At 28.9% G+C, this 7035-nt stretch overlaps 1 long non-coding RNA gene across 1 annotated transcript; it reads left to right on the top strand.

The window, feature by feature from the left end:
- The first annotated feature begins 5213 nt into the window (after positions 1 to 5213).
- Positions 5214 to 6782, top strand: LOC145936041 (uncharacterized). Its single transcript, XR_014425318.1, has 4 exons — positions 5214 to 5715; positions 5803 to 5939; positions 6083 to 6249; positions 6333 to 6782. It is a non-coding gene; the product is annotated as an uncharacterized LOC145936041 (long non-coding RNA).
- The last annotated feature ends 253 nt before the right edge of the window (positions 6783 to 7035 follow it).

Genomic DNA, 7035 nt, shown 5'->3' with positions numbered 1-7035 from the left:
TATATTGTATATGCAATCCATATTAAAAATTTAGATATCCGTATTTAAAAACCAAAAATATACGAATGTTCAGATATAGGTGTATGTCCAAGCATTGGTACTTTTACCTTACGTACAATAAAAAAAGATTAGCGATAGATAAGGAAATGATGAAAGAAGATGTAATTGCCCTGAAAAAAGAAAAAATGAAGATCAAACATATTGCAGAAATATTTGGAGTGTCAAAATAACCGACGCTGCACGACTGGTCAAAAACACCAGGTTATTAAAATTATTTTATAAGAAAAAAACGCGTCCATATTTATATAGTCATTGCTCTTCTTATTGTGTTTATCGCTAACATTTGAGATATATCTTCTTGATGTATCCCTTTCTAAAAAAGGCATGTTATTCCGCGATGTTGACTGGCGGCCTCAATTCGCGTTGTGAAGATTACTTACGAAAATGTGTTGACGTTATTTATATATATTTTATAAAAATTATACAATTCTCTTAGAATCTTACAAATGTGTTACACGTAAGTTTCACGTAAGCTAAGCGATGTTGAAAGAATAATCAATGATCAACTATTTAATTGCAAAAAAATTACGATTTTTCTTTAAAATGCAACACTTTTTTGCTGTAATGCTATTTTGCAATCGTCTATCTTCTTCTGTCTTAAAACGCATATATAGAACGAAAATATTGTGTTTTCTTTTCCATCTTTGTGTTTCCTTTGTACGCATAATGGTAGGGAAAAGCATAAAAGTTTCTGCTTTCTGTATAGGTTTTACAGGTATACAGTTCAGAGTAAGGATGGACATAGTGTGAAGATCTTCTGTAGTGTATATAAGATCTGCATTTGTGGTTTCTGCAATCGGCAAATGTGTGTAAGAACAGTATTAGAGTAGATTTCACATACGTTCAAACAAGAAATTAATTATACGAAAATAGTAATGGCTACAATAATGTGCTTATCTGAAGAGGTGATAACCATTATTCTTTGTTACTATGATATGAGTATTGAGGATGTTGTCAACTTCAGATGCACGTGCCAGCGATTCCAGTGGGCAGCTGAATCCAAGAAGTTTCGGCAAAAAAAATTTTTGCAAAGGTAACTGCTTGTTTATAAATATTTTTATAAATTAATTTTTTGTAATTAACCTATCGTTTAATGCAATATACTTCTACAAAAAGTATTTTTTATAAAAGTATAATAAATATAAAATATAAAATTATATTATTTATAAAATATAAATATGTATAAAATTGTAATAAAATCCTAACAGCACACGTAGATTTTCATAATATTCAGAGGATATCATAAAAGTATATTGCCTACTTTCTCAAAACACATTATAGATTATATTCTTTTTTATATTTTTTTATATTTTTATATTTTTATATTTATTATGTATTTTGATAGATGCTGAGAATGGTTTAAAAATAGGAGCAAAACATTATAAATAAAATGTAACTTTTACAAAAAAAAACTTGCTCACAAATTAGAAGGTTAGGTTCTTAATTAGCACATTTTTATTCCATTGTTTTATTTTATTATTATATTAATTGTTTTATTATTTTGGTATTTTATTAATTAATTTTGTAAAATATTTTTTTAAAAATATATAATGTAAAAGTGTTAGAGTGAAAGACCGAGCACGTGGTTGAAATACATATAATAATCACTGTTGTAAATTTAAATATAAACCAAACTTTTTATTGCAGTGTACGACACACAAAAAAACGTCCGCGCTACTGATCACAGAAAATAAACTCACGGATTGACAGTAAAATGAAATAATAAAGTTCTGATTAAACGAAAAATTCTAGAAATTTCTACTCGCGAAACTATCTTTTTCTCTGGCTCTCTTTTCGATGCTGTGCTCGCTTTGGAGTTGGCGACATGAATGAGTGCTCCGCGCTTTTTCACCAAAATCGCTATCGCTATCGATAACATTTAACTCATTTCTAGCAAAAAATACTAACAATAAGTAATTGGTCATTGTTAAATAATAAAGTTAAAACATAAAACAATATACATATACTGCTATGTCAACTGTTTTAGTATTATTATGTATATGTATATACTTGATGTAAAATTTAATTACAATCTAAAATTTTTTGAAAATTGTACATTTTCTGCATTAAAGCAACAAGATTGATATTTTAATTGATACTTTAAATTATATATTTAAAAAAATTTATTATTCTAAAATTTATTAACGATACATTATAGCACTGCTTAGTGTGATTTTTAGAAGTGTATTAAAACATTTTATTGTTCCAATTTTAGATGGCCTTATGCGAAAAAACTTTATGACCTTAACGAACAGTCTAAAGAAAATGAGCAGGAAAATTCTGAAATGAATAAACAGAAGAATAAAGAAAGTTATTCAAGCTATATAGAAATGGGAATTAAATCTGCGAAAATTTTAAGATTTCTAAAATCTGAAATAATCGATAAACATTATTCTATCAATGATTCGATAGATAATTTAATAAGTTTTACAGAAGTATTTGCTTTAGGAACAACTGTAAATAATGAAATAGAGTGTTAAACTGACATTGAGACTCTTCTAAAAATTGCTTTCAACTTTGATAATATTAAAAATTGGCTGACCGAATCTCTCCACGGTAGGATTCAATATAAATTAAAGTGTTATGAATATTACAAAGACTAATGTGCTTATTAATTATAATTTATATTGATAATTTTTTAAGAAGAACTGGTTACGATTTAACGGAAAGATATTGCACTAAAAAAATGTTTCACTATCTGAGGCAACGTTTGGTAGAGAAAAAATGGATTAGATTTAAACATTATGATTTATTCATCAATTGTTTCAATTTTCTGCAGCATGAGAAAATTAATCGAGGATTTATTAGAAGCCGTTAAATACGATAGCACGAAGCGCACCTTGTCGGACGGAAGCACGTATTTCCGATTAATATTCCGTTTGTCTGGTACGCATAACGAAATCCACCTACACAGCATGATGATATATCCGCTCCCGTAAAATTGTAATTAGCCGCGATTCCGCGAAACAGAATTGGCTACCGGTATTAGTCATGAGAGGTGCGAATTCGCAATGAGAGATTAGGCAATCTGTGACATGCAAGTGCCACATAAACAAACCCCCTTTCTAAAAAGTGCATGCAAAGTCGATTCTCGCATGTATTGTTGCCGCTTTTCCGCGATGTTGATTGGTTGTCTCGATTCGCGTTGTGCGTTATATTCGTAGCATCGAGAGGCTGTCATCGCGAGGGTTAGCAGTTTGACAGTTTGTTCAAAATAAAATTAAATAAAATAATATAATATGTTTTAAATAATATTTTATAAAACTTTAAACTCGATTAATATTTTTGACAGTTATCAGCTGATTTCTGTCAAAAAATATTAATCGCGGATAAGACATTATAACAATATATTTACAACATATTACTATTTTTATTTTTTACCATATTATTATTTTAAAATTTAATTAGCAAATTAACGCTTTATTAATATTTTTTGACAGAAATCAACTGATAACTATCAAAAATATTAATCGAGTTTAAAGTATACTATAACATATTATTTAAAACATATTATTTTATTTTTTTTATTTTGAACAAACTGTTAAACAACCCTCGCGATGACAGCCTCTCGATGCTACGAATATAACGCACAATGCGAATCGAAACAGTTAATCAGCATCGGAAAAAATGCACCAATACTTGCAAGAATCGACTTAACGTGCCTTTTTTTAGAAAGGGATGTTATAATATTTTATATTCGATTAATATTTTTGACAATTATCAGAGCTAATTTTTGTTAAAAAATATTAATCGCGGATAAGATATTATAACATATTATTTAAAACATATGTTACTATCAAATATAAATCGGTAATAGATAGGCTATTCGAGCCGTACGCGGATGTCGGTGCGTCGATTCCAACGAAAATTAATTTTTCGTTGGAATTAACTAATTGTGCACGGGGCACACATTTTGCTTGGTACACCGCCAAGACTTTATTACGGAACAATCTCAATTCGAGATTTTTAATTCCAAAGATCCCCTCTAACCCCCCTACAGAATTATAGGCGAGAAAAATATAGATCCGAAAGTCGCTGAATCGGGAATCGAACCCGACACCTTTCGCTTGCCGGGCGACTGCTCTCACCATCTGAGCTATTCAGACCCTTCGACTCTATATTTTTCTCTGCCTTGATAAATAACTATTTGTAAATAACGCCTTTTTCAGCCGGCGTGAATTAAACACTAAGAATATAAAGGCTCGATATATATCAAATATAAATCGGTAATAAATAGGCTATTCGAGCCGTACGCGGATGTCGGTGCGTCGATTCCAACGAAAATTAATTTTTCGTTGGAATTAACTAATTGTGCACGGGGCACACATTTTGCTTGGTACACTGCCAAGACTTTATTACGGAACAATCTCAATTCGAGATTTTTAATTCCAAAGAAGAATATTTGATATATATCGAGCCTTTATATTCTTAGTGTATATGTTACTATTTTAATATTTTCAACATATGATACCCCCATTACCGCTATAGAAATATTATAAAATAAACAATTTCTCACTCACCGATACTTCCCAGTGAGAAGTGACAGGTCGGAAAGACGGTTATTAAACGTCTATGTCGTCTATGGTTGAAATTAGTATTAAGTTAAACTAATTTTCAACCAATCGAAAATTTTATTTTTATTGACTATATAGGGATGTTTTCTTCGTAAATTTGTAATTTGTATTATAATATACAACGTTTAAGAACAAATATAATACTTAAATATAACTGGTCGAAAAGACGACTATTAGATGTTTATGTCATCTATCCAATTAAACCACTTTTCAACTATTTAAAAATTTTTTTTCTATTGAATGTAGAAACGCTTTTCTGCAAATTTTCTAGTGAAAAATGATTGGTTGAAAAGACGTCGAAACGACGTATATTCGACGTCTACTTTATATCTAATCTTAAATATAATTAAAAATATAAAACAGTTAATAATAATAAAATGTTATATATATAATTAATATAAATAATTAATGATAATAATTATACAATTAATATTAATAAATAATAATTATATAATTAATATAAATGAAATTGCGCGCACTCTGGTTGCGCACGCATCCCGTGCGCCGTGCTACTTCGCTGACGATTGGACGCTTTAGCGTCAAATGACGCTCGCGTATGCGCAGTGTAACATAGAGCGCATGATATCCGTAGAGCGATTGCAATGACTAAAACGAAGTCACATGTGTCGCTGCGTCGAGAGAGAAGTTCAAGGCTAAAAAGATTATCGTATCCCCGGGATTTTGTCGTAATGGCCAGTGCTTTCTCTTTCATTTCTCTTGTGTATATATGTATAAATAGTTTTTTGTAAATAGTTTGTGTAAATAGTTGTATATATTTATTCTGATCCGCGCATACTACGGATCGCCGGCGGCAGACTGTAAAAGACTTTTCCTTATTGTGTTATTGCGATCGATCAATACTAGCTATTTTTGCCAGTAGTAAGAGTGAGGATACTGCAGTATTTGCCAATACTTGCATTCAATTCTCCGGCATCACGCGGCGGAGAATTAATTTTATAATTCTTTCTTCTTGCAAGTATTGTGTGTTATAACCTCTACAAATCTGTGCGTGTAACGCATGCATCTTGTACGCAAATACTCGTATACAAAGAAAATATATGGCTGACAAAATGATAACACGGTATGTCTTGATTAATTTTATTTTTGCTAATTATTAAATTTTTAAAAATGATATATATGTATATTCTAAAGAAATGTATTTTTTCAGTGCTTTTTTATTATATTGATATTAAAATATTTTCAACGGAGGTGGAAATTATTTTTACAACCAAAACGAAAGAAAACTATATAATTTTTTGAGAAAAAGCGTGCTTTCCAACTTAATCAATGGATACTAATGAAGAGGTAAGATTTTAAATTTAATAAACTTAATTTTTCATGAAAATCAAATCATGCAAATATATATGTCTTTTCTGAATAAACTTATCTTTTTTTGTATTGTCCACAACTTGAATACAATGTATATTTTTGCTTTTACACTTTTACAGATAAAATATATCAGTTGTTATGGCACGGATTTAGTTGAAACTAAGGCAACAATGACAGTAATGAAAAAATTGATGTACAACTGCTTAGCAAAGAACATGAATTTTAAAGGTATTGATCCGAATTCTGCAAAAATTCTTCTAGAACAATGTTATCTGTGGGATACAAGGTAAATTATTTCGATTATTACGTTTTATATATGTATAATATAGTTATAACTTTATATTGCTCAAATTCTGTATTTATTTTTAGGTGCTGTGATGTATAACAAAAAAGAAAACTGTGACATAAATAAAATTAAGAAAACATGTCAAAATTGGCTCAAGCAAGCTCCAAATCGGAAACAGGAAACGATTGACTGATGCACTCTCTAGTAAGCCAGAAATAAAGAGAGAGAGAGAGAGAGAGAGAGAGAGAGAGAGAGAGAGCGAGCGCGCATGGTTAATCCTTTCTAAATTTCAACATGTTTGTTTTTTCAAAAAGTTTAAATTAAACAGATTAGAAATGTATTATTCTTTTTCGTAATCGTTAATGTTCTGAAAAAAATTTTTCATTTATTCGTAATCGTTAATGCTCTGAAAAAATTTTTCATTTATTTTTGTTTACAGTTTTCTGTTCTTTCATTTTCTCGTAAAATATTTTGATAAAATCATTTATATATATATATATATATATATATATATATATAATTAATTGCAATAAGATTCTTTATTATAAGTAATAAAGTTTTTATTTTTTATATAAATATTGAAATTTATGTGTGTAAATTTTAATTTCATTTAGATTTCATAAAAAAATTTTTTTTTTATTTAAAAATAACATGAATTTTTCTTTTGTTTGTAAAAAATATTAAAGAAGACTAATGTAATAATTGTTCCAAATGTATCTTATTTTTTTAAATGTTACGTTAATTATGTCAAAATATACGAGGTATGTATAAGAATAAGAAAATACA

This window comes from Prenolepis imparis, unplaced genomic scaffold (genome assembly GCF_030444845.1).
Source record: "Prenolepis imparis isolate NDT839.2.m4 unplaced genomic scaffold, iyPreImpa1.0 SCAF_5, whole genome shotgun sequence".
NCBI classification, from domain to species: domain Eukaryota; kingdom Metazoa; phylum Arthropoda; class Insecta; order Hymenoptera; family Formicidae; genus Prenolepis; species Prenolepis imparis.
The sequence above is the reverse complement of the archived record's forward strand: the minus strand, read 5'-3'. Positions and strand labels throughout refer to the sequence as shown.